This window comes from Sorex araneus, chromosome 7 (genome assembly GCF_027595985.1).
Source record: "Sorex araneus isolate mSorAra2 chromosome 7, mSorAra2.pri, whole genome shotgun sequence".
NCBI lineage: Eukaryota > Metazoa > Chordata > Mammalia > Eulipotyphla > Soricidae > Sorex > Sorex araneus.
Window position 1 is genome coordinate 69,064,199 of NC_073308.1, and position 27,135 is coordinate 69,091,333.

General features: G+C 59.5%; 1 protein-coding gene across 2 annotated transcripts in view; it reads left to right on the forward strand.

Moving 5' to 3' along the window:
• Positions 1-27,135, forward strand: part of MAML3 (mastermind like transcriptional coactivator 3) — a 252,893-nt gene that overhangs the window by 145,518 nt on the left and 80,240 nt on the right. The window lies entirely within an intron of this gene.

The following is a 27,135-nucleotide window of genomic DNA, read 5'->3' on the forward strand; positions in this document are numbered from 1 at the left end:
TAAAAGAGAAATAGCAATAAATTCCAATATACCAAAAAATACTCAGATAACAGGAGCTTCTAAAGCGGTAAGGGACAAATGTATAAATGAAACAATACAAGGCCCGGGAGAGACGGAGGCTCTCCACACACTCCCTCTCAGCGACGACCAGAAGCCGCTCTTGATCATGAAAACGATTTTCTTTAAAAATCTGAGCACAGGAGAAAGTGCCCTGCTGTGAGAAACAGGCATGAAAACCCTTTTATTTATATGCTAGTTTTCTTTCATAAATCTGGTTCAGGACACGCAGGTGAGGGCAGCGTTCAAGGTAAGATGCACAACAGGAAGGAATCTTTAAAGTGCCTTTTCAAAGATCGTCTCCGGAAAGGAGGACCAGGAAAGGAGCATGCCTGAGGGACTGGCGGGGCCGCTCGTGGGGGTTGGGGATGGCCGCGGAGGATTGTGGGATGGCCGTGGAGGATTGTGGGATGGCCGTGGAGGGTTGTAGGACGGCCGTGGACGGTTGTGGGGTGGCCGTGGAGGATTGTGGGACGGCCGTGGAGGATTGTGGGACGGCCGTGGAGGATTGTGGGATGGCCATGGAGGATTGTGGGGTGGCACGAGGAGGGTTTGGGACGAAGGGTTGTGGGGTGGCGTGAAGGACTGTGGGGCGGTGCGTGAAGGATTGTAGGATTGCCATGGAGGGTTTGGGATGGCCGTGAAGGGTTGTGGTGTGGCGTGGATTGTGGGGGTGGTGCATGAAGGACTGTTGGTTGGCCGTGAGGGATTGTGAGACGGCCGTGGAGGATTGTGGGATGGGGCGTGGATGACTGTGGGGTGGCCGTGGAGGATTGTGGGACGGCCGTGCAGGATTGTGGGGTGGCCGTGGAGGATTGTGGGGTGGCCGTGGAGGATTGTGGGACGGCCGTGGAGGATTGTGGGGTGGCCGTAGAGGGTTGTGGGGACTAGCGACCGCCCACTCACAGTCATCTTCAGAAGGAAACGGGAAGGGTCTGGCGCCCTGAGAAAGGGGGCGGGCAGGTTCCTCCCTGCCAGACGGCCCCGCAGGCCCGGCCACACCCGCGGAAACCACCCAGCCCCGCAACTGGTCCCAGAGAGAACGGCGGCTGGACCTTCCCGGGGGGCCAGCCCACGGGCTGAACTCGGTGGTCTCAGGACGCAGGAGGGGAGGCCCTTCGTCCCCTGCCTTCAGAGGCCGCAGCACCCCCACCCGCCCCCGCTACGCTGCCCCCCCCGCTGCGCTGCCCCCACCCGCCCCCGCTACGCAGCGCTGCCCCCACCCGCCCCCGCTACGCCTTCCCCACCCGCCCCCGCTATACTGTCCCCACCGACCCCCGCTGTGCTGTGGCGCGGAAACAGCTCCACGCTGAGCCTCACCAGGCTGCCAGGTCACCCGTCGGCCCGGTGCCGTCGCTTCTGGCCTGTGCCCCCGTGTACCAGGTGCACCTGCCTCCAAGGTCCAGAGGACCGTCAGCCCAGCAGCATCACAGCAGGTTGGGTGGGAAAGTGCTAGGAGCCCACGAAGCTCAGGGAGTGAAAATAATAATGCGGAAGGTTCAGTTAGCAACAACCAGCTCAGTAGATCCCCCAAGATTCAGTTAACACCATCGCGAGATACAGGATGATCACAAATTAACTGTTACTGGGGGCTGGAGCCATAGCACAGCGGGTAGGGCGTTTGCCTTGCACGCGGCCGACCCGGGTTTGAATCCCAGCGTCCCATATGGTCCCCTGAGCACCGCCAGGAGTAATTCCTGAGTGTAGAACCAGGAGTAACCCCTGTGCATTGCCCCGGGTGTGACCCCAAAAAAAAAGCAAAAAAAAAAAAAAACTGTTACTGATCGCAGTTCGGGTAATTCCATTGGCTTCTGTGCTGTAACATACAATATGAAGTAAACCTTTTTTCGAGTGCTAAGGGGGCAGGTTGGGTTGGTGTGGGGCGAACTGGGGACACTGGTGGAAGGAAGGTTGCACAGGTGGTGGGGTTGATGTCAGAACATTTAGCGACGAAAACACCTGTGTTCTGAACAACTTGGTGAATTACAGCGTCGTGATTGAAAGGAAAGACGGGAGGAGAGGACGAAGGGCAGGTCTCCTGGGACTTTCCCAGCACCCCAGGTAACTGCCTGGACACGTTGGGTTCCTGTCGGGCTGACTCTGTGGCATGGAGGGCGGGGCAGTGCAAACCACAGCGTTGGTCACCGAGCCGGAGGGAAGCGGTTTCCTCTGGTGTCTCCCCCACCCCCTGCGCCCCACTAGCCTACAAGCCTCTGTACACTATCTAACAATCCTCCATAGCATCCCACGATCCTCTGTGCCGGCCCCCGCCACGGTGTTTGGCCCCCACAAAGAAAACCCTGGATTGCAGATTCCTCATAATAACTCCAGGATGAAACCAGTGTCCACAAGTCTGTACCGGTTTAAGATCAAGGACGGGAGCAGGGGGAACCCTTCCTAGCAGGATTCAAGGGAATCACCTCTAGGCAACCTCACAGCAGGGTCGGCAAGCTTGGCCACAGGATTCAGGGCTGAAGTTAGTGGCAGTTTCAAGGAAAAACAGAACTTGGACGCGCTTAGGCATTTGTTGCAAGGGTCAGAGAGATTGTCGGGGAGTAAAGCATTCGCTGAGCAGATTCGATCCTCTGTCCCCAGGGCTGAGTTGGGACTAAGTCCTGAGCACTGCTGGGTCTGACCCCAAAACTAACCTAGTGAAAGCTCAGCTTTACTCGCATTTACCTGAGACTCCGACAGGCATCCCGGGACTGCGCCGGTCCTAGGGGCCTTCCGATTCCACAGCCCGTCACTGGGATGAGTCACTGAAACTCAGGCACTGCTCGGCGACTGTTCTTGCTGTCAGAGCATGTCACTGCAGTCTGCAGACACAGACAAGTCCAAACCCAGGGACAGTGCCGCAGTAACAGTTGGGGACTGGCAGGAGTGTCAAACCCACAGAAAGAAGGACTGGCTACTCAAGGCTGGGGCCAGGGCGGGGGGCAGGGTCACCGTGGACGAGGACTTTGGAGAGAACAGGACGTCGGTGGAAACTGATGAGATTGTAGCCAGACCTGACTTTAATTAACGATACTGCCTGGATGTTCGTTTCCCACCTTTGCTCACAGGCCAGTGATGGAAGCCGGCAGCATTCACACCCAGAACAGCCATGTAAAGGCTCTGACTTTTCTGTGGATCCAAGTATTTTTCCATTTTAAGGGAAAGGACTAGACAGTAGCATTTCTTAAACCAAAGAGGACCCGGGCTCCTTGTTTTAAGGGGAAGTCAGGCTGTGAGGAATCCTTGTGCCCTTTGTTCTCACGTCGCCTTCAGTCTTGCTCTAGAACCAGCTCCTTCGGGGACAGCATTCACGTGGCTCCGCTCAGATTCCGTTAGCACCAGCACACCTGTACCTTGGTGGCGCTGGAGACTGTAGAACTGACTGTGGCACGTGGCGCTTGGTGCTTCTGACCCCGCCTTGTCCCATAACACTCCTTGTCCTCTGGACTCGGACCCGGGGCAGCACCCTGTGAAAAAGGCTTCGCCCTTGGATCAGAAATAACAGATCACCTGTGGGGAGATTTGGTGCTTCCGAGCTGACCCAGGAGCTGCCTGGAATCCTCCAAGAATGCAGGCAGCCACTCAGTCCTTTCCAGAACTTTCCCATTGCCTGCGCAGCCCCCAAGTCATACCCAAATTGATAGAGAATAGACCGCCCCAGCCACCTGGGCAGACTGAGACCCTTTTACCCAGATCAGCGGAGGCGTCTGTTGTTGTGCGTGATGAGGCTCACGGGGCCGTGCATGCGCCAACGCCTGGGCTATTTTCCTACTTATTTTTAGAGTTTTCTTTGGGGGGGAGACCTTGTTTCCTGGCCATGTAATTGTGCCAGTAGGAGCATCTGCTCCAGCGCAGGGACCGCCGGCAGGATGCAGAGCGAGGTCGCTTCTGGGGCGTCTGATGAAAGGATGCACTTCACGGCTTTGGGGTCTGAATTAGCTTTATGCCGGTCCTCTGATCTCGGGATAAGTTTTTGCTCTAAAGATGTAAAGCTTTTTCTTTTTTTTTTTTTTAAGAAAAGCAAAACAGTTTTATTAAGGGGCAAAGTGGGGGGAGGGGAGAGAGAAATAGAGTGGGAAATGGACTTCTCTGGGATGGGACTGTGCACCGTAATGCTGCTAATAGAATGTGCAGTTGGGATTCCTGAGCAAAGCTCTACCTATGAAGCAAAAGCCATTTTCCTGGAGCCCTTCCCTCATCAGCCTGCGTGTTTCTATGCTCAATATCTCTGATTTTATTCCCAAGAAAGTATTTGTCAGAACACCAGGATCTAAGTCTAGGCGGTGGCAAATGTCGGGGCCACCTACCATCTGATGCTTATGAAATCCTGCCAAGTGACCCCGTGCTTGACAGGACCTACATATGTGATTCTGAGCAGCCTTCCCTCACAAGGCTCGGGGAGGGTGTCACCAACAGGACAAAAGTTCCCCAACCCCTGATCGGAATGAATCAGCCCAGTGGGATGTCAGTGTGTGAGGTGCCTGGTCTGAAGGGGCCCTCACAGGGCGTGGAGCTTGAAGGTGGCTATGAAGGTGGCCTTGACTGTCCCTGTCCGCGGTTATTTAATGCTCGTCTAACTATACAACCGGACGTGATTTTTCATTCCATGGCAGTGAGAGAGGGCAGCATTGCCAGATGCAGAAAAACAGGATCCGAGGTGTTTACCCAAAGAGAAAATCGAGTATGTAAAAATTGGAGGGGGCAGGGGAGAGAGGAATCATTTTTAGGTAAATGATATGCCAGATAAGGATTTCAGAAAGAATTCCTTATGTGTTTGACGTTAAAATAGCCTCAATGCCTACACAGAGAAGCCATCAAAAAATCAGAAGACTCTCCTCGAGTCCATTTGCCGTCATTTGACTTCAATCATCTCAGAATAACCGTTGGGAAAACATCCCCGTGGCCTGTGGAGCTCCATCTTCACAGCACAGTTGCATCCTGTGATTTTCCGACCGGCCCCTCTTCCTCTCCACACTGGGGGGATATTCTAAGAGTGCAGGAATATTTGTGAGTGTCTCTGTGTGGGGAGTGGAGGGAAGAATGCGGGTCAGGAGCACGTGTTGGAGCCCGTGCTGACACCCCCCGGCCTGCAGAGAGAGGTGGGGAGAGGAGGCCCGCTGTCCTCCAGACGTTAGACGCTGGAGATATGCCCAGCGGGTATATCAGAGCAGGCTCATAAAGGCATCGCTTGTTCTGCTGCGTGCGGTTCTCTTCTTAATCAAGGTAAGAGATTATCCAGTAACGGGCGTCTCTCTCTAGAGAAGGGAATGGAGCAATCGACCTAGTGCTGATATTTGTGGCCATCCCTTAGGCCACCACGTGGGATCAAAAAAAAAAAAAGTCATCAACCTGATGAACTGGAAAGGCATCCTGGTATTTCCAGAAAGCTTTACATAACAAAAGTTGCAGAGTTTTAAACATTATCCGGGGAGACGTGCAGCTGACTCAGAAGGCTGGAGCACAAGCCTTGCGTGCAGCAGGCCCCGAGTTGGATCTCCAGCAGCAGGTGGCCCCGAGCACCTCCAGAGCATGACGGTGGTGTTCCTTGGGTGTCACGGGCCCAGAGCACCTACTGGCAGGCCAAGCACTGCCAGCAGCAGCCCTGGCCCCTGGGTACCAATAGGGAGACTCTCCCCACCCCCAGAATTGTTCCAGCACGTCAGAGATGTAGTTTGCCTGTCGATCTATCCATCCATCAATCCAGCCATCGATCCATCCATCCCTCTATCTGTCTACCGACTATGCACCGAGATAGATAGATGGATGGACGGACGGATGGATGGGCAGACAGACGGATGGATCGGTCGGTAGGTGGCTGGTAGCTGAGAAGGCGGGAGGTAGAGAGAGAAAGCAGCACCACCGCCCGTTCCCCAGAGCGTGGACACGCACGAGGCGCGTGTCGTTAACTTCCCACGGGGACTCCCACGGCATATGCGCCAGAAACCCAGACCCCCAGCACGGAAACTGGTCCTCTAGTTAAGTCAAGAAGGCAAAGGGCACTCAGGAGCCCGAGGCATCATTCCTCTCGGAAGCCCCCCCTCCGTGATGCTCCCCATGCTCCGCGTTGGGGACAGTGACTGTCGTCCTGTCAGGAGCTGCACCACCCCCCTGCCTTCATGTCACTGGGACAAGGGCGCGGGGAAGGAACGGCTTTGGTGGGGGTGAAGCTGCTTTCTCCGGGAGTCCAGGGTAGATGAACCCCCCTTTGTAAGGGACACAGTGAGTCTTGGGGACAAGGCTAGGACTCACACCCAGTACTCTCTCTTCTGGGGTGGTTGAGCCCCTCCCCTTTCTAAGGGACACAGTGAATCTTGGGGACAAGGCCAGGGCGTCCCTTAATCCGGGAATTCATGTGTGTTTGGTGCCAGAAACAGGATTAAGAACTTTCCCGTATGTTCTTTGCCCTCCTGAGATCCTGTAGTTGGTGGAGTTCCCTCAGCCTCTCAGCCTTGGTGTAGGGAACCCCCTAAACATGGTCGCACGAAACCCCCTGTGTCATCCCTCCCCCCTGTAGTGCTCAGGTACTATGAGGATCCCCATGAGAAAGAGACAGTTGTGGGGGGCAGTTCTGGGGACGTAGGGACCCCCACAAATGTGCTATGGGTCTTTCCCAGCATGGCCAGATTCTGATGCTGCTACTTCTCTGCTCTTCTTCGGTTGGTTTATCTGTTTTCTGGCCACGCCCACTTACTCCTGGTCCATACTCAGCACTTACTCCCCGTGGGCTGGGGCACCATCTGGGATGCTGGGGATTGAACTCGGGTTGGACACATGAAAAGGAAGTGCCCTCCCCACTGTACTCTCTCTCTCCAGCCCGTCTCTGTTCTTCAGGAGATGAGGATTGTGGCAGGGCAGATGCCTTCTAGGAGGGACCAAGAAGGAAAGGAAACCCCAGCCTCTTCTCCCTCAGGCCCCGACTTCGGCCTCTGCTTTCTGGGTGAGAACCACATGGAAATCGCACATCTAATCTCCCTGCTTTCCCAGACTTAGCTAAGGCAGCAAAACCAATCCATTCCGTTATTGACCGGCAGTTAGGGACCCACTGATCTCCCGGGCACACCCGCCTGCTCCCCCTGCCTGCAGGCCCTTCCTCTAGCCAAGTGGTGGGTTTGTTTATTCTTTTATTTATTGTTGCACACTACGGGTTGCCTTTGATATGCTAATGAGCTTGCACAAGAAAAGCCACTTTCTCATATGGTACTTAAGGAATTAAAGGTGAGAGGTGGAGGGTGTGGCAAAGGATGGCAGTTTTTCATTAAAAAAAAAAAATAAATCTGTGTACTCCTTGGAAGCAAGGCAGGCAAGCAGGCCGGCGCGGGGAGCGGGGGTGGGGCGGCGGGCACCCCCTTGGCGGTGAGCTTGCTCCCTGCTCCTCATTGATCTCCTCTGCCCCTGCCGGCCCAGCCTGGCGCCCTCCACGTGATGCTGAGCAGAATCCGATTTTCCTTTTAGCCGTTCGATCCCTTTTTCCTTCTTCGAGCTTCGAAGGCGCACTGGGGACCATCTGGTAATTGCCTCCTCGCACTGAACTGCTGATCCCTTTATTGGATTGGCGCAGGGTTTCTGCAGCCCGTGTTTAACATGCAGCGGGCCGCGGCAAGGCAAACAGCCCCCGTGTTTAAACAAGCAGCCATTAGGCCAGGAAATAAGGCGGGCCCAGCCCAGGGGGTGCTGCGAGCCGGCAGGGGGGCGCTGGAGCAGGGAGGGCAGGCGCCAGGGGAAGCCAGGGCTGCTGGGGGCTCCTCCTTCTGCGCCAGGCTGGGGAGCAGAGGGGACCCACTCGGCCCGTGTCCTGCGGTGCCGGCGGGAGGGAGGGCTCGGAACCAGGCAGAGCCCCCGCAAAGCTCCAGGTGGTAGTTGGTTGTTGCTTTTGTTTATTCAGGTTACACCTGGAGATGCTCAGGGCTTAGGAACCACTCCTGGCGGTGCTCGAGGGACCATGTGGGATGCCGGGGATCGAACCCGGGTCAGATGGGTCGCCTGCAAGGCACTATCACTCCTGAGCTCCAGGTTCTGTTTGTGCTACCCTGAGGGAGCGTTAGTGTCGGGTTGGCGCCAAGACACTCTCACACAGACGTACTCACACACGCACGCACACTCAACACAGTGACTCATGCACACACTCAGACGCTCACACACACCCTCACACACACTCTCGCACACACTCACTACTGAGGTCCCGGGTTCAACCCCTGGCGCTGCAAAAAGGGAAAGCCAGGAGCCAGTTTTTAAAGACTGGCTTATGAAGATCTTGACGGCCACCCTTTCTCTGACCGCATCTGCAAAAATACGCATTATTTATTAACCTCCAGAAAAAGCCCAAAAGTTCCTGTGTGAGAAAGAAGTTTGGAGAAAGAATCAGAGTCCCGTTGGCCGGACATGCCATGGACAGCCGGACTTGGAAGGAGCAAGTGAGACAAGCGTCACTGACTCTCGCAAACGACCGTAGTGGACTTGGTGAACAAATACTGCGGGGAAAAAGGCTCCCACCCTCTCCCTCCTGTCAGTTCTGTCTGTTCAGCTCAGTGACCACACAGCTTTGACGAGTGGAGCAAAAGAGCAAACCAAGAGAAAAGTGCGGTTGCTTCACTGAAGTAACAGTTGCATGAAAGAACGTGCCAGAGGGCCCCGAGTCGGCGTACTGGGGTGCTTGTCTTGCACCCCTGACACCCCAGAGGCTCCCCTGAGCCCTCAGGAGTGACCCGAGTGCAGGGGGGCTGTGCTGTGGGAAGAGGCTGGCACTCCCCGCGGGGCTGGGCAGGGAGCTGGGCTGCCCCTGCCGCCGTCCTCGATGCCAGGGGCAGAGTGCACAGGTGAACCCTTCCGACGGCCATTCCCTCGCACCCCGCGCTTCCTCAGGGGAACTCTCTTTGCTTCCCTTGTGAGGAAGGAGATCCGGCCCAGAGTAGTGGGCGGGAGTCTGAGGCAGGCCCCCCCCATCAGCGGGCGCCCCTGAGACAGGACCCTCGGACTGAGGGTCTGATGGACTGATGGACCCTGTGGTTCTGATCCCAGACCTTGGTCCTGTGGGTGGTAACTCACCGGCCCTGTGAGGGGCGACTTTGTTTCTGGTGGGCTTGGGGCCACATCTGGCAGTGCTCAGGGATCACTCCGGGTGGACTCAGGGGACCCTCTGGGTGCAATGGAACCCGGCTCGCTGCATGCAGGGCCAGTGCCCTGTGCCCGGTCTGTCCCCAGGCGCTGCTGAGGGTCTCCACGAGGAGTGGCTGCTCCTGGGGAAGACTGAAGGGGGGCCTGGGGTCCAACGGCAGCAGCTGACAGGCGTGCCCCAGAGTCTGGGACAGGAGCGGAGTGACGCAGAGGGGGAGACGCCAGGGGCAGCTGTCAGGGGACGCCAGCACCCCCATCCGACGCAGCCCGAGTGTCCCTGAAGGAGGGCGTCTGCGGGCAGGTCTCAGTGGCCGGGCACAGCAGGTTCCCTAGGAGGCTGCCTCCCCGACACCCCTGCCCAGCCCTGGCACGGTGCCCCGTGGCCTTGGTCTGGAAACTCGAGGGGGGCCGGCAGGAAGTTCATTAGCCGCCCCAGGCAGCCCCGGGCTGGCGTCTAATCAGTCCCTCGAGTCCCTTCCAGGGGCCTGCCTTCCCGGCCCTGCCACCCTTTGATCCCTCCGCAGCCTCAAGGTTAAGTCCCTCCCTTCCGCCCAGCGCAGACCCAGCTGCAGGTCCAGCTGCAGGAGCGTCCCTGGCCCCTCGATCCCTGCAGCCCCCCTGCCCCCCGCAAGGCTCCTCCTCTGCTCCCCCAGGCTTCTCCAAGGCCCTGGCTTTGAGCCTGGAGGACATCAAAGCCGCTCAACAAACAGGTCTCACCCGCCCGATTGCCCCCTCCCCAAGGAGTGGCCTCAGGTTTCTGCAGGACCCCACCCCCCACCCCGCACAAGCCAGCCTGGGATCAAAGCTTTCAGGCCCTCACCCCTTGAAAAGGAAGAAATAAGATGTACACCCACAAAGGTCTGCACATGGCTTTTGAGGGTTCCCGGAGATTCTCTGTAGACCTCAAGTTTAGGGGCCGGGGAGACAGTCCCAGTGGGCAGGGTGCTTGCTTGCACGCGGCCAACCCAGGGTCAATCCCCAGCACCCTCTGGGACCCCCTAAGCCCAAACAGGGGTGATCCCTAAGCACTGCAGGAGGCGGCCCAGCCCTCCCCCGACAGTGTGGCCTGGAGGAGCCCGGCTCTGCCGTCGGATAAGTACCGGGGGTGAAACCGCCCCCGACCCTCCTGAGAAGGAGCTGATGGGGGGAGGGTGGGACGAGCCCCCCCTTTGCTCTGTAACCGGGACTCGGAGGACGTGGTCGCCCGGTCCCGTGCGTCTGCACGCCAGGCCTTCCCGCCAGCTGCTGCGGCGTGCCCGTGTGCGTGAAGGAGACGAGAGCGCCCGGGTGGAGAGGGAGGCCCGGGGGCTGGGCTGGGAGCTGGGGTCTGCTCTAACCCACGTCTCGGAGTGGGAGAGCTGCGCAGGTCCCAGCGCAAGGGCCTCGAGCTCGCTGGCGGTGTGCCCTGTCGCCGAGCTGGCCCGTCCCTTGCCTTGTCCCCGCACGGTGCCCGCTCAGGCGCCTCTCCCAGGCCCCGGACCCCCGGCCCCGTCCCGCCCTGGAGCCTGATTGGCTGCCCTCCTGCTTCGCTCAGCAGCATCTCCTGTGGATTCCGGGGGGCAGGAGGGGAGGCGTGTGGGCACTTTGTAGGGTGTCCCTGGAACGTGGTCATCAGTGTGTGTTGGGCATTGCCACGGCGCAGGGAGGACAGGGCCGGGCTTGGGCGAATGGCCGGAACAGATGGTCCCTGAGCAGCTCAGGACCGCTGCAGGACGATCTGAGGACTCCGGAGAGACCCGCCCCCAGGAAGGGTGCGTGGACACGAGGTGCCCGACCCTGTGGGGAGAGCAGCCTGGAGTGACACCCCGCAGCCCCGCCGCCTCTCAGAACCACGTGAGGTGTTGCCTCACACACCAAACGAGAGTGCGTGCCTCTGGGACTCCACAGCCACTTCCTCACGTCTCGGTGGCCCGGGGCTGCCCATGTGATCTTCTCCTGGGGCCTCAGACCTTGGTCCTGTAGGTGATATAGATGTGGATGCTGGGGGTGCTGTGGGTGTAGACGCTGTGGAAGTAGCTGCTGTGGGTGTGGATGCTGTGGTTGCTGTGGAGGTAGAGGCTGTGGGTGTAGAGGCTGTGGATGTAGAGGCTGTGGGTGTAGAGGCTGTGGGTGCTCTGGGAAAGATGAGGAGAGAAAGACGTTTCTTTTGATTCAGAGCGTCAGCACCTTTCGTGGTCCCTGCTGACCAGGGTTTACCCCCTTCTCGTCCTTCTCTGTCCCAGTGGGCAGAGTCCATGTGCCATGAGTGACCAAGGCTCATGGATGCTGCCTTCGGGGGGGGAGGGGGGCTGCTGTCTTCTCTCCTTGGTGTGCTCTTCCTGGGGGCCCATCCGTGTCATGGGGGATATCTAACAGGGGGTAGTATGCAAGGTTTGTCAGTGTGCAGATCCTTACAACATGTTAGTCGACCAAAATCTTACACTCGGCAGACTGGGAACTCCTGTAAAGGCGATTAGAGGCCGCCCCAAAAGCCTCCGTCCCTCTCGGAGAGTATCCTGCCCGCATGGCAGAGCCTGGCAAGCTACCCGTGGTGTACTCGATATGCCAAAAACAGTAACAATGATGGTCCTCATTCCCCTGACCCTGAAAGAGCCCCCAACACACCATCAGGCTACACTAGCACTAGACAGGGACAAAGGGAGACATTACTGGGGCCTTCTCCAACAAATCAGTGAACCATGGATGACAGTGATACAGTGCCAGTATACAAGGAGTACTTGACAGGGAGTCCTGCAACCAATAAAACTTTACAGGGAGTACTTCGTGGTACTGCACAGGGAGTACTTTACAAGGAGTACTGCAACCGATAAAACTTCACAGGGAGTACTGCAGACAATAGTGCTTCACAGGTACTGCGCAGGGGGTACTTCACAGGGAGCACTACAACAGGTAGTACTTCGCAGATAGTACTAGAGCATCACAGGGATTTTTCTCCTCACATAACTTGCTTCTGGGTCGCTGAGCATCCTCCTTCCTGGGCCTGGAGGTAGGAATGGGGCGGCAGGTGAAGCCCCTTGCATGGAAGGCTCAGAGGATTTGTCTAAGTTTTAAGCTCTGTGGGGGCTGGGGGGCAGGGATTGGGGGCTCCCACCCAGCAGTGCTCAGGGGACCAGATGCAGTGTCGGGATTCGTGCCGGGGTCGCGGCTGCCCCTGCGTGCACGGCGAGGGCATTGACCTTCACTCCGTCCCGCATCCACACTGTCTTTTCGTTCCTGCCCCCCGCCCGGCTTCTCCCCCAGAGCCTGGTACAGAGTGAGGGCCGGAGAGAGCGCGGCGCGGAGCGACTGATGTTTGCAAATCTCTAATTTCTAGGACACTCCACACAGCCGCCCGCCCGGTGATCGCTCTCAGGCCCTCGGTGAAGCCGTTTCCTCCCTGGGTTTCACTGACTGTGAAACTGCTTTGGAATGTCGGGGCAGGGCCCTCGTGCCCTTCACGAGAGGCCACGTCCAAAGAGTGCCGGGACTGTTTCCCTTCGTGGGAGGGGCCCCGGGGAGGCAGGGGCGGGAGCGCGGGGTGACCAGAGCCGTTTCTGGGAGGGAAATGACAGTGGGCCGTCGGAGGCGGTGGCGGGAGTGCGTGCGCGTGTGTCCGCCCCGATGCTGTGTGGGCGCAGGTGAAGTCGCCGAGCCGGGGGTCGCCCTCCAGGAGAGGGACGCTGGGCAGGGGGCCGCGTGCGTTTCTGTGGCTCCTGCTTCGCCCCAGCAGATGTTCAAGGTCATTCTGCTGACCCAGGCAATCTGTGTCCTGTCTCTGTCCCCTGGGCGGGGGGCCCCTTCCGGACGCTGCCCTGGGGCCTGAAGGACGGGGCTTGCCAGTCCCGGTGCTGTTGGGCAGTGGGCTGGACAGTCAGGGCTGAGGCCCGCAGTGCCGGGCAGGGAGTGGCGTGGGGGAGGGAGGCCCGGCCTCTCCCCGGCTGTGCACAGGTGTTTGTGAGGGGCCAGGGATGGAATTCGGGGTCCCACACGTGACCCTCAGGCCCCAGAAGTCCCTCACCGGGACTTGTCCTCCCTTACAACCTGCGACCCTGCGACCCCGGCACATCTGTCCGGGGACTCACCAGATCCAGGGCTCTGCCCAGGGGATACCCACCAGGTCCACCGCTCACTTCAGGGGACACCCCCCCCCCCCCGATCTACACCGCTCACCTGCTCCAGGAGGGGCCTCACCTGCCGGCCCCTCCCCCAGGCCCTGCCCTTCCCCACCGGCTCCACACATGTACACTTACACTCATACACCCGCACATACCCACACACACATTCATGCACACAATCACACACACCAGCACACATTCCTACACACTCACGCCCAGTGACACAGTTACACTCCTGCGCTGACACCTGTCCACAGCCACACAACCTGGCGTGTGGTTGTCTCGGCTTCCCTCTCCGCACAGCTGTCTCTGCCCTTCCTTTGCGAGTGTCGCCACCCCTTTCTTCATCCCTCCGCAGCAGAGCCCCGGGCACGAGGGTAAAGGCAGGGCGGACACGGCCCAGCGGGCCAGAGAAGAGAGCACAGTGGCCGCACGGCTGGTGACTCCACACCCAGGTGTGGCCCCAGAGGAGAGGACAGCAGAGCCTCGGGGCCTTCACAGGCTCGTGTTGCCAGGCAAACCCAAAGACCTGTCAGCAGAGGAACGACATGGTGTGTGTGTGTGTGTGTGTGTGTGTGTGTGTGTGTGTGTGTGTGTGTGTGTGTGGTTGGAGACGGGGTGTATTAAATTTTATTTATTTATTTATTGCTTTTTGGGTCACACCCGGCGATGCACAGGGGTTATTCCTGGTTCATGCACTCAGGAATTACTTCTGACAGTGCTCGGGGGACCCTATGGGATGCTGGGAATTGAACCCAGGTCGGCCGCGTGCAAGGCAAACACTCTACCCACTGTGCTATCGCTCCAGCTCCGTGTATTGAATTTTTAAAAAAGTTTTTTTTTGCTTTTTGGGTCACACCTCGTGATGCACAGGGGTTGCTCCTGGCTCTGCACTCAGGAACCACTCCTGGCGGTGCTCAGGGGACCATATGGGATGCTGAGAATTGAACCCAGGTCGGCCACGTGCAAGGCAAACGCTCTCCCCGCTGTGCTATAGCTCCAGCCCCGTGTATTGAATTTTAATCCGACCTTTAAAACGAAAGGAATCGTGACATGTGACCTCAGGCGTGAACCTTGAGGACTTGATGCTAAATTCCGTCACGCGGAGACAGATGCTGTGTGTGCCCACGTGCGAGGTCCTGGGGTCATTTGCTCTCAGACCAGCAGCGAGCACAGGCCACCAGGGACCGGGGCAAGGGGCGTTTCCGTTTTTCAGAGAGAAGCGTCTCGCTGTTGGATGGTGGGGAAGGCGCGTCACACCAAGGAAGGGGGCAGTGGTGTGGTGGCCGGTCTGAGGTGAACGTGGGAACCCAGCACCCTTCCCGCGCCAGCCTCTCTGCTCTTCTCCTCCTGAACCCACCCTCACCTCACTCCCTGGCGCAGGCGTTGTGAGCCTGGCTGCCCGTCTGCCTTTGCACACAACGTTTCCTCCTCGGGAGAGTCCCGCCCGCCTCGCGCGCCTCGGCCTCTGGCTTCTGTGGCTCGCCACAGGCCTGGCCGTCCTCTCAGCCCTGTTCTAGAACTTTGCTCTCCATGGCAACCAAGCCTCATGACTCAGAGCAGTTCCCAGGTCTCGGGGGCCCCCCACGGCCAGAGACAGTGGGCGTCCTGTCACCCCGACTCTTCCTGGGAGGTGACGGCTGTTCCTGAGGCCCCGCTCTTGGGGGCCCGTCCTGGCCCCGCCAGTTTCTGAGTCGGCAGGTCGGGGTCCGGCCAAGAACTCGTGATGGCCTCTAGCCCGTTCCCCGGTGCTGTGGCCGGTGCTGGGGTCCAGGAGGCACCCTCGTCACTTCTCCCAAATCCCCTCCTGCTTCTCTCTCCGTCTCTTCCCTCACCAGACCCGACCCCAGTTTCTCCTGCGTCCTGGTTGGTGCCTTGTGCGACCCGCACACGGAGACGGTTCGTCTCATCTAACCACGACGCCTGTCCCCAAGGCCGCCCTGGCCCGGGGCTCTCGTCCTGCTCATCTCCGGGTACTGCAGGCTGGCAGTGCCGCCTTCCTTCCGGAGGCTCCGGCATCAGGCCTGGGGCACAGCTGGTGGCTCTGTTCTCTCTAGCCAGTGGCGTCCAGCGGCATCTCCCCCCGCATGTCCCCGCGCTTCTTTAAACGCTGAGGAGATGCCGTTTGTGTGAATAGCTTCCCCGCCAGTGTCACGTGCTCACTCAGTGTCCGCGCAGCCGGGGACGCTGGTCTGGAGTCAGCACTGTCCTTTCTGCCACGCGTTCTTTCTCGAGATCGGCAGTGTTCTAGAATTAACCGACTTCATCCTTCCTGCGAGCTCGAGGGGCCTCACCGGGAAGAAGCCCCTTTGCAGACGAGGCTTTGGGCTACAGAAAAGTTGCCAAGAGGTTTATTACTTCGTTTACCCTAAGGGGTCAGGCTTCTGCCCAGGACGCTCAAGTGCGGGCATCCTGATGTGGACCCCCGCCCCCCGCTCTCCTCCCAAGCCCCCGACTCCCAGGCAGAGCTCCCGCAGCCAGAGAGCCCAAAGCTGCCTTTAGACCTAAAGGAAATTGTCCCGAGTGCTTCCGCCTGCACTCCGCCTAAGGCGCTTCTGTGACACTTCATAGTAATGAGACAGTTACCGCGGGTGCAGTATTGCCTCCATATTCCGCTCCGTCCCAGCGTAGAAGTCCGTAATGACCATAACTCACTCCTCGCGTCTCCTTCACGACTCTCAGACTGAAAGTTAAGCCGCAGTGTGCCGGCAGACCCGAGGCACATTTCACGGCCTCCATTTCCGCATTCGGACACTGAGTTTCCAGAGACAATAGACTCTCCCCCGTTTAAACCAATTTGGGCCAACAGCGGCCTAAATGGAGAGAAATTGGAAGCACGGGTTAGTCGTCAGGATCTATAGCTCCGGCTAGATTTAAAAGTAACAAGCAGCAATTCAAACTAGACTCTCAAACAGTTGGTAAATAAGCATCCTTGGGGAGCGACTTCAATTAATAGATGAGAAGAATTCATAATACATCTATCAGTGGTTTATTTACGCTCAGCCTCCTGGGGCCTCGAGGCCTGAAGCCCCGTTTCTGTATTAAGGAGTTTAAGCATTCCGCTTATGGCCCCTATTATATGCTGGTTCTTTTCCGTAGTAAGCTCTTTTTTTTGGGTGTATAAGGATAAATATCAGGTTGGCCCCGAGCCAAGTTACAGAGTCAGGCAAAATGAGCTGGAATGAAATGAATCTGGTTTTGCTGCAGGATGCATAGAAATAGCCTCTGGACTTGCCTCGGAGGGTCTTTCTAGCACAGGGGCTGGTCACACATCTTAGAAAAGACCCCCAAGTCATGGGGGCCAGTGGTTTAACCTCCCAGTTTCATCCCTGGGATGAACCCAGACACGAGAAAATTCTCGACTTCATGCTGCTGAGTATTATCCAGAAAACAAAGATTATCCACCACAGGACAGAGTTTTTTGGCCACAAAACAGGGGCCGGAAGTGGTCTCTGGCGTCTCCTGAGGCACCGAATCCTCTGAGGGTTCACCCAAGCCCCTGAGTCTCCTTGATGAGGCTCGGGTGGCGGGTGTCCCACCGGGCCTGCGTTCTTAGAGCAGGGTCACCCCAACTACCTCAGGCAGGCGCTTCATGCCATGTCACAGCCCTTTGCTTGGAATTATTCACAGGAGGGGTGGAGACGGTGAAGAGACACACCCCATTCTAGAAGTTTCTGAACCAGCCCACTGTGGGCTTCAGCCCAGCACGCCCATATTGTCTATGATGAAGGCTGGTTACGCTTCAGAACGTTCTTGCCTTTGACATCCTGAGACCCTGTGACATCAGCCTGTGACCTTCTCTCAAACCAAGTTCTCATGCTCAGCCCCGACTCCAGCAAGCCTTCCAGAAAGTTCCCCCAAAGTTCTGCACAGGAACCAAGCAATGTATGCACTCCGGTTTCTGGGGCTTGGGGGTGGGGTGAGGGTTGTTGGCTTTTGTTTTCTTTTTTTTGTTTGTTTTTGCTTTTTTGGGGGGGTCACACCCGGCAATGCACAGGGGTTACTCCTGGCTCTGCACTCAGGAATCACTCCTGGCGGTGCTCAGGGGACCATATGGGATGCTGGGAATCGAACCCAGGTCGGCCGCGTGCAAGGCAAACGCCTTACCCGTTGTGCTATCGCTCCAGCCCCGGTGGCTTTTGTTTTTGAAGACAAACTTTGCCTGAGATTTAGATGTAATTTTTCTTTCCAATGAACCAAAGGCAAGAGAAGCTCAGACTGAAATAGAGGATCTTTCTTGGGTTGTTGTTGTTGTTACTGGGGAGACTTGCAAGCCGGTGCTGGGGGCTGGGGGCGCCCCCGTGGGTTTATTCAGCAGCTGGAGCAGCTGTTCAGAGCTGAGGATGAGCCGGGGCTTGTGTGCAGGGATGGCACCTGGGTCTGCTTGTGCAGACGGGCCTCTCGCTCCTGGGCGAGCTCTCTGGCCCCGGGGTCTTTCCCCTTCCCTGCTGGTTGTTGTGGTGTGACGGCAGCTGGGGGTTCTGCCACTCTCGCCTCTGCTCCCAGGAAAGCCCTCACAGATCTCTGTGCTCCCCGGGGGAGCCCCAGAACCCGGCTTCGAGGCTCTGGCACTGAGCACGGGAAGGTGCGAAGGATGAAACTTGCAGCCTCACTCCGGGCGGGCGCCCCCCCTTCAGCAAGCCCCAGACCCCGAACACAAGGTCCTTGCCAACTCGCAAACTCCTCGCCCTCCCGTCGGGTTTAGCGGTGCCCTGGTCCAGAGAGTCCAGCGAGAGCCTGAGGCGGCTGAAAGGGTCTTGGAACCGGAGCTGCTGAGCCGCGTTGGCTTATGATCGAGGAAATGGGGGTGAGCGAGGCTGCCGGGCCCGCCCCATCACATAATTAAGTGTGTTTAGTTGCTAGGTTTTCGTGGGCTCTGGCAAACACCATATGCATATTTTGGCTTCTCGAGTTCCTGACATTTTCCGTTGTGTACACTCTGGGTATTTTTAAATCCCGATAAGCATGTGAGCGCAAACCTTGTTCCCTGAAATCTGCCTGTGTGGGCAGTCTCCAGCCAGCTCCTTTCTCCTCGGCTTGTTCTGATCGTGGAGGATGGGTTGGACACAATGGAACAGAATACTCGTGGCTGTAAAAACCCGCCTTCCCTCCACATTCATGGGACTTCAGAAACTAGCCCTCAGGGCCTCTCACGTGGCCACCAAATGAAAGGCATGGTCCGAGATTCCCCAGCGGGAAAGATATCTCCAACCAGCAAGTTCTAGAGTCCAGTCCACACAGGGTGGTAGTTTCTAAAGCATTGCACGTTCAGGGCTGGAGCCATAGCACAACGGGGAGGGCGTTTGCCGACCCAGGTTCAATCCCCGGCATCCCATATGGTCCCCCGAGCACTGCCAGAAGTAATTCCCGAGTGCAGAGCCAGGAGTAACCCCTGAGCATCTCTGGGTGTGACCCAAAAAAAGCAAAAAAACAAAACAAACAACTGCACGTTTGTGGTATCAATGCTAATGGAAACTGCACAAATGATACCTGGACAGCTGGGTCAGTGGATAGGCCAGTCAGAGTCCTGCTGGGCTTGGTTTCCCCTCTCTGTATCTCTCTGAAGTCAGTATAAGGCGACACCAAGCAGGCTCGGCCTGAATCATGGCAGGGCACATTCTGCCTCTTCTTGGCTTGGCGTAAAACCAGTTCTGACCTCACATCCTTGCTTTCTCATCAAGGGACAACCGGAAATGTGCTTTTAAATTGAAAACATACTTAAGTTTGTGTGTTTTTAAATTGGGCTAAAATTTATGGGTTAAAATTGACAAATGCTGCTTTGAAAAGTGCATTGTTGGGACCGGAGAGACGGACAAAGGTCGAGGTGCTTGCTTTAACGTGCAGCTGTGGCTGGGACTGTGGTTCGAGTCTTGCACCGCCTGTGGTTCCACGGAGCACCGCCAGGTGTGGCCCCTGAGCATCACCAGGTGTGGCATCCCCGAAGATGCATTTTCCAACTCTGTGCCGAAGAGCAGTAGCCGAGTTCCAAGCTTCAGGCCGACTCTGGGTTGCCCTGATTTGTTCGTCCACGATGGCGCCAACCTTTGGCTTCACTGTAGGAACCGCCGTGGATTGTGCTATGGTCTGAATCGCACCCCCCTCCCGAATTCATGTGGTGGAGCCCAGAGCCCAGAACCTCGGGATATTAATGTCTTTGAAAATGGGACCTTTTAGAGCCCAGTAAGTTCCAACAGACCCTTTGGGTTGGCCTTAACCTGGATGTAATAGTGTCCGTGGGGGGGAGGCTCAGATCAGAGGCTCTGGGATGCCAAGTGCCCCCACGGTGCCTGTGCGTGCCGGGGAGAGGGTCTCGGAGGAAACCTTGCCGCCCACTCCCCTTCTGAGGCCCGTGGCCTCTGGGACATGAGAACAGCCGTGGTTTAAGGCCCGGAGTGGCGCATGGTGAGGCGCCAGCTCTGTGCGACACAGACGGTGTCAGCCACTGGGAAATGAGACATTTGTGCAGGACGGTTTTCTTCTAGCGCTTTCCAGAACCTTCTGGATCAAGGCCCACTGCCTTCAAGGACAGACTGTCTCCTGCTGGGGTTGGTCAGAAGCGCTCGGGTGTGGCCCGGGGCAAGTGCTCTCCGAGTCCCCTCCACGACCTCGCAGTCAGGAGTGTCCAGTAAAGAGGCCCCAGGCGATGGAGAGGGACGTTGCCTGCCTGGCAGGAAATGCAGCACCCTGGGCTCGCACCGCAGCAGGGCGGTACCCCCGCTGCCTGTGCCCTCCTGCGCTTCCCGGTCGAGGGAGTCCCGGAGTCGGGGGGCCGCCCGGTGGGCTCCTCCCTTGCCTCGTCTGGGGGGTGCGCGCTGGTGCCACCCCAGCCCCAGCCTCTCGGGGGCCGCCTTCCTCCCCCGGGACTCCCGCCAGGCTCCCTCCCGGCGGCTGTGCAGGCGCCACCACAGGCTGGCCGAGAGGAAGTGCAGGTGCTCCTGGCTTGGAAGCGTTTCTCCTCCTGGGATGGGGGCTCCGTGCACCCAGGAAGGCGGCATGCTTCGGGGTGCGGGGCTAAGCGGGGGTGCTCACACTCCGGGGCTAAGCGGTGTGCTCACACTCCGGGGCTAAGCAGGGTGCTCACACTCCGGGGCTAAGCGGGGTGCTCACACTCCGGGGCTAAGGGGGGGTGCTCACACTCCGGGGCTAAGGGGGGTGCTCACACTCCGGGGCTAAGGGGGGGTGCTCACACTCCGGGGCTAAGGGGGGGTGCTCACACTCCGGGGCTAAGGGGGGTGCTCACACTCCGGGGCTAAGGGGGGGTGCTCACACTCCGGGGCTAAGGGGGGGTGCTCACACTCCGGGGCTAAGGGGGGTGCTCACACTCCGGGGCTAAGCGGGGTGCTCACACTCCGGGGCTGCGTCCGTTCCCAGCTCCCAGACACCTGCCAAGCCCGCACAGGGGCCTTGCCGTGAGCTGTGGGCACGGCTGTGAGGCAGGCGGCCGGCCCAGGTCCCCAGCCGCTTCCCGGGGCCAGCGGCTGGGTGGGCTCTGGAGCTCCCAGGGGTGGGCAGGGCTGAGCCAGGAGAGCGCAGACCCCGGGGGGTGGGCAGAAGGGGCGGGGGCGGGGGGCATGGTGCCGCAGGCTGCCCGCCGAGTCCGGTGCCTGTCCGCTATCGGCTGGCGGAGCCGAGAGACCAGCTGGTGCCGTGGCGTTGGGCTGGGGCCAGGCTGGGGGACACTGTCATGGGGAGAGCTTGAGCCACGCGCACCGTGACCGGCTCCTGGGATCAGTGCGTAGACGCTCGAGGGCGGGGGCGTGGCCTCGGGGTCCAGCACCCACGGGGCTCGGCCGCAGGCCTGGCCTCCTCCTCCAGCACCGAACTCCTTGGAAGCTCGGGGCTTGCGACTAAAAACTGACGCCACCTGGGAGTCGTGCCCCTTGACGTCTGCCGACAGTCGTGGTTCTCAGGAGGAGTTTGCCACCTGTCGAAACGCCCGGACCAGCGCCTGTCCCACGCTGACGTCAGCTGTGACGGGGGCTCGGCGTTCCTGCGAGTGTCACCGCAACTTTTTATATTCATTCCGTAGCAAGACTTGGGAGGCAGGAATCCCGCCCGCTATGCGCGCACGCACGCGCGCACACACACACACGCACACACGCACGCACGCACACACGCACGCACGCACGCACGCACGCACGCACGTGCATCCAGCGGCCTCGCTCCTTTGCACCCTGCAGATGCATCACTCCCTGTAGGTGAGACCACCTGGCTGCACCTCCCCACCAGAACTGGGACCCCTTTGAGAGCGCCCTTCTCTGGGGTCCGAGAGAGGGTGGATGAGAAGCGGCCAGTGCCTCCCTCTGCCCAGCCCCTGGGCCGCTCCCCTTGGGGTGCTCTGCTGCACGTGTGGCAGAGTGTTTGCGTGCACACAGAAGCACGTCTACATAGGCCCACATTCACATAGGCATGACATACGCATGTGCCGGTGCTTATGTGCACATCGCCACACGTATGTTTTCATGTGTGTATTTGCACATATGTGCATGTATATCTACACCTGTGCACATGCATGTTTATATGCACACGTGTGATCGTATCGTAGATTTCCCTTGAAGGTGATGGGTTTGAAGGGCATGAGGCCAACACAAACACAGATTTCCTAGTGAACAGCAATGTCGACCGTAGGGCTCCACAGAGTTTACTGGGCTTTCTTCAGTTTCTCCCTTCTGTTTCTCCTCTTCTTCCGACCTCCTGGTAGGAATGCAGTGTCTGGGGGTGCTGCCATAGTGCAGGGTAAGGCCCTGCAGCAGCCGAGCCTCCTTCCAGCCGTCGCAGCACATCTGGTCCCCTGAGCACTGCCAGGAGAGATCCCTGAGCACCGCAGGGGTGGCCCAGCACCACCACTCGAACCAAAATGCAAAAACTGGACCCGGGAAGACAGTCCTGAGAGTGTCTGTCTGCACCTCACCCCGCAGCAGAGACGCCCCCGGTGCCCTGGGCCTCTGGTCAGACCCGAGGTCGGGAAGCAGGAGCGTCTGTGAGCACAGACCCTGGTGGAGCCGGAGCGAGCAGGCTGCCCTGCCTGCCGCCCCTGCCCCTCTGGTGGCCGTGCGAGCACCGCAGGCTGGGTCCCAGAGCGCCTGTTGGGGGGGGCCTTGGGGGGAGCTCACACACACCTGCCACCGGGCAGGGGCTCTGGCGGGTGAGAGACACTTGCCGCCTTTGGATGGGGACCCGAGGGGACCGTGTCTGGGTTCCGAGTGCGCGGGCCTGGCAGCCGCGGCCATGCCAGGCTCTGCCGAGTTCTCCCACTGCCAGCCGTCCCGTCTCCCTCGGGTCCTTCCCCGCGACCAGCCCACGACCTCCTCCCGGGGGTCATGAGGCCCTTCCAGCACCTTCCACACTCTCATGCTAGGTGCAGTGAGAGGCCAGGTGTGGCCAGGTGTGCAGACTTAAGAGCACAGAAGAGCTGCCACAGGCCAAGGAGGGTTGGGGGCCCGGGGGCGTGGGGCATGGTGTATGGGGGCACCACGTGCACCGCCGAGAGCACCGAGCAGGGAGAGCAGGACTGCCCAGGGCGGGAGAAGCGGGCAGCAGCGGGGCGGAGAGGAAGGGCGGCAGGCCGGGCGCTGGCCTTGCATGCAGGGGCTGGGGCCCAATCCCCGCTGATCCCTGAGCACTGCGAGGAGAGTGTTTGCAGCGGGCACCCTCTGGTGGACTCAGAGGGTCTGAGAGAAGGGGGCAGAGAGCGGGGAATAGATACAGCTGGGCCGTCAGAGAACGAGGGCAGGGGCTGGACGGCCCCGAGGAAAACAAGCGTAAGATGTGACCTGGGCAGGCTCTGTGTGTGTGTGTGTGTGTGTGTGTGTGTGTGTGTGTGTTCCTGTGTGATTGTGTGTGTTCCTGTGTGTTTGTGTGTGTGATTGTGTGTGTGTTCGTGTGTGTGTTCATGTGTGTGTGTTCATGTGTGTGTTTGTGTGTGTGTGATTGTGTGTGTGTTCGTGTGTGTGTTTGTGTGTGTGATTGTGTGTGTTCATGTGTGTGTTTGTGTGTGTGATTGTGTGTGTGTGTGTGTGTGTGTGTGTGTGTGGTGGGGCGGGAGAGGGTGGTGCTGGCCCTGGAGGGGCCGGCGTCACTGCTCTGCCACGGTGAGTAGCCTGCAGGGCTGCTGAGAGACCGGACCTTGGCCCCACAGCTGGGAGGGCGCGGAGGGAGAATCAGCCCCGGAACCGCAGAGCTCTGACAGCGGTGGCGCCTCGGAGCTGTTGCACTTGGTGTACCTGAGGGGCTGGGACAGGGCGGCAGCCGTGAGCCCTGGCTCTGCACCAGGCTGTGCCCGAAGTGGCCTCTGCAGGGGAGACGGGGCTGAGGGGGCAGAGCACGCGGCCTGCTCAGAGCAGCGGGAAACCTCTCTCTCCCTCTCTCCCTCTCTCCCTCTCTCCCTCTCTCTCTCCCTCTCTCTCTCCCCCCCTCTCTCTCTCTCTCTCTCCCTCTCTCTCTCCCTCTCTCTCTTTCTCCCTCTCTCTTTCCCTCTCTCCCTGTCTCTCTCTCCCTCTCTTTCTCCCTCTCTCTCTCTCCCCACCTCTCTCTCTCTCCCTCTCTCTCTCTCCCTCTCTCTCTTTCTCTTTCTCTCTCTCTCTCTCTCTCTCTCTCTCTCTCTCTCTCTCTCTCTCTCTCTCTCTCTGGACACAGACAGAAAAGGTGCTGAGATGGTCCACAAGGCTCTCACCCAGCCATGCTTCACCACCACACACACCACATACCTGTACACACCACATACCCCACACATTCCTCACACACACCACACCTCACACACACCACACACCTCACACATACCCCACTCGCCCCACATTCTTCACACACATACACATTTCACACAACATGCCTCACACACATACACCACACATTCTTCACACACACATATTCCATCCCTCACATATGCCTCACACATGCGCCTACACAGCAGTACATACCACACACGCCTCAGACATCTGGACCACACATGTCTCTCACATGCACACATACCACACATCATTCATGCTTCATACATATGCACCACATATGCACACCGGCATATGCATAGCACACACCATATGCTTCATACACATGGACCACGTACCACACACACCATAGTCTCATACCCACGCACCACACGAATGCTTCCCTACTACATGCACATGCCACACACTACATACACCTCACACAGCCCCGCCCTCCCACCCACCTCTCAGCGCTGGCCCTGGGGGGGCTGCCTTGAATGGGCATGAAAGAGCCGCCGTGGGGGCTGGGGGGGTTTCCGGTAGGGGCTGGGCTGGCGCCGCCCACCAGGGCTGCTTCTGGACGTCTTGGGCATTAGCCCCTGGGCTGGAGCTGCGATGGCAAGTTGGATTCTTGTTGTGCACATGACGGAAGCTGCCCAGATGCCGGGGGACGCCTGGCTGGCCGGCTCGGAGGCAGAACCCTCCTCCTCCCCTCCGGCCGGGTCTCAGAGACCCAGACCGTCTCTAATCCCAGAGGCCAGCGTGGTGGCGGTGGGCCTGGGTTTTCCAGGTCATCCTGGCGGGGCCCTTGGCTTCCTGGAGGGAGGATGTGTCTGAGCCGCTGCTCACAGGACCCGGCCTGAGGAAGCCAAGGCTCAGAGAGGGGCTTTCTCCAGGACGCGCCATTCCGTCCCCGTGACCGAGGTCTGCCTGGCGACCCCATGCAGAGCCGACAGAGGCGCCGTGACCTTGAGCCGACCTTAGGGTGCGGGCAGCACCCACCCAGCACCCTCGTTGGTGCCGTCTGAGCTAGAGGCCAACCTTCTGCCTGCCGAGGGGAGCGGGGCGTGGGGTCTCAGTGGCTCGGCCACCCGGGTTTGCGGGACGGCGGCGAGGACGGACCTTGGCCTCTCTCCTCAGTCCTCTGTCCCTGCGCTTTCCGACTTCGCCTTCTTGATCCACGGATGCTTCCAGTTGCTGTTGCTTGTTTTAACTAATTGGTCCCATTTGGTGACTGGCCTCTCCTGACAGTGCTCGGAGCTGCTTGCTTCCCGGGGCTCTGGGGTGCTCCCCGACAGTGCTCGGGGCCCACGTGGTGCAGGGGACGGATCCCCCGCCCCCCATCTGCCAAGCCCCTGAGCTTGCTCCTGGCCCTGCTTCTCTAAGTGTGCGTGGTGCGTCTCCTCGGGCCTCCGAAGCTGCCACCATGAACGTGGCTGATGTGTGTTGGGGCCTATGTGTTGTGACCGTGTGTGTTGTCGTTCCCATATGTTGTGATCCCTGTGTGCTGTGTGTCATGGCCCCATGGGCCATGCCCCCATGTGTTGTGACCCCGTATGCCACGGCCCTGTGTGTGTGGCCCCATGTGTCATGGCCCCCGTGTGTTATGACGCTGTGTGTGTGGTCCCGTGTGTCATGGCCACTGTGTTGGGCTTTGTGTGTGTTTCTGTGCAACCCTGACCAGATATCCGGCTTCTGGGTCTGCTCTATAATGTCCTTTTCCATCGGCCTCTGCTTGCCCGTGGCCAGGGCACTGTGGTCCTGGGAGGCGCCTTGTCCAGGTTCCAGCCCCTCCACGGCTGCGGTTAAGGGCTCGGCGTGGTGCGAACAGAGGGCCGGGGGCAGAGGAGCAGGAAGGTGCTCACCTCGCTCAGAGCCAGCCTGGGCCCTATTCCCCGCCCCTTACGGTCCCCCGACTCCGCCAAGAGTGACCTGGGACCCCACGGCCGGGAGTCAGCCCTGTGCCCCGCAGGTGTGGCCCCACGAGTCATCACCGAGCCAGTTACAATAAGGGAGGGACGGAAAGCCAGGTCGCCCAGTGTCACTCGGGGACTCCTGCTGCTCGCTTTCCCGTGGGCGCTGTGCTCGCGACGGCCGAGTCGGTGGGCAGCACCCTCCTCTCCAGTGCTTGGCTTGACCGGGGCACCCCGCACAGAGTCCACTGCTGAGCAGGCTCGGGGGTCCCTCGCCCCAGCGCTATGGGACTCCGCCGGGTGGGGGCTGCTTCTCCACTCCCTCCCGGGGTCGTTCTGCCTGCGCGTCCCAAAATGCCTCTAAGGCCTTCAGCATCCCCCACCCCCGACCCGCACCCCTCCCCCGCGTCCCCGAAGCCCCCGTGGCAGACAGGAAGGACAGACACTGCACAGGAACATGAACAGGCCACAGGTCAGCAGGGCGCCCGCCCGGAGGCCTGAGGTAACTCCTGGCTCGGTGCTGCAGGGTCCATTCCGGAGAGGCCTGTGGGACTGCACAGTGGGGGACCGTGGCACTCAGTTAGGGGGGCCTGCTGGTAGGAGGGGGTAAGTGCCGTGGTCCCCCACTGTGCAGTTTCCACCTGGGGTCCCCTTGGAGGAAAGCTGGTGAAGAACAACTCAGCAAAGACTTGCCGGGAGAGTGGACGGACGGACGGACGGACGGGTGGGGTCCGCAGGGAGGCCAGCTGGGAGGCCTCTTGCACCAGGCTTGCACGGGACAGCGGCTCCTGGCTGGGGCCGTGGCCAGAGCATCCCGAGGGAGGGTTTCGGGGCAGGATCCAGAGGCCTTGGCGGTGGGCGGGGGGGACCACCGCGAGGAGGAGGCGCGCGTCCCTGGGGGGGTCGGGATATCTGAGCTGGGAGCCTCGGGAGATGCCGCCGTGCTGGGCAACCAAGGGGCAGCATGCCACTGGGACCACCGCGTCTCGGGGCCCGTGGGCCGCCCAGGGAGGGGAACTGCAGGGCGGCAGGGCTGGGGGCGCTGCCAGGGCCGGGCTCTCGGCGTGGCTGTGCCGTGCGGTGGGCACATGGCGAGAAGGGGCCCGTGTGGCCCCTGCAGCCTCCTGCGGGCGGGCGGGCGCTGTCGTAGCATCAGCGCCCCAGGAAGTTGGGGTCTCACCCATCGCTGGTCTCCGTACCCGTGACGGTGGGTCGGGGCGTTAAACCTGGAGGGGGCCGGTGCCCTGGAGGGGGCGGTTGGTC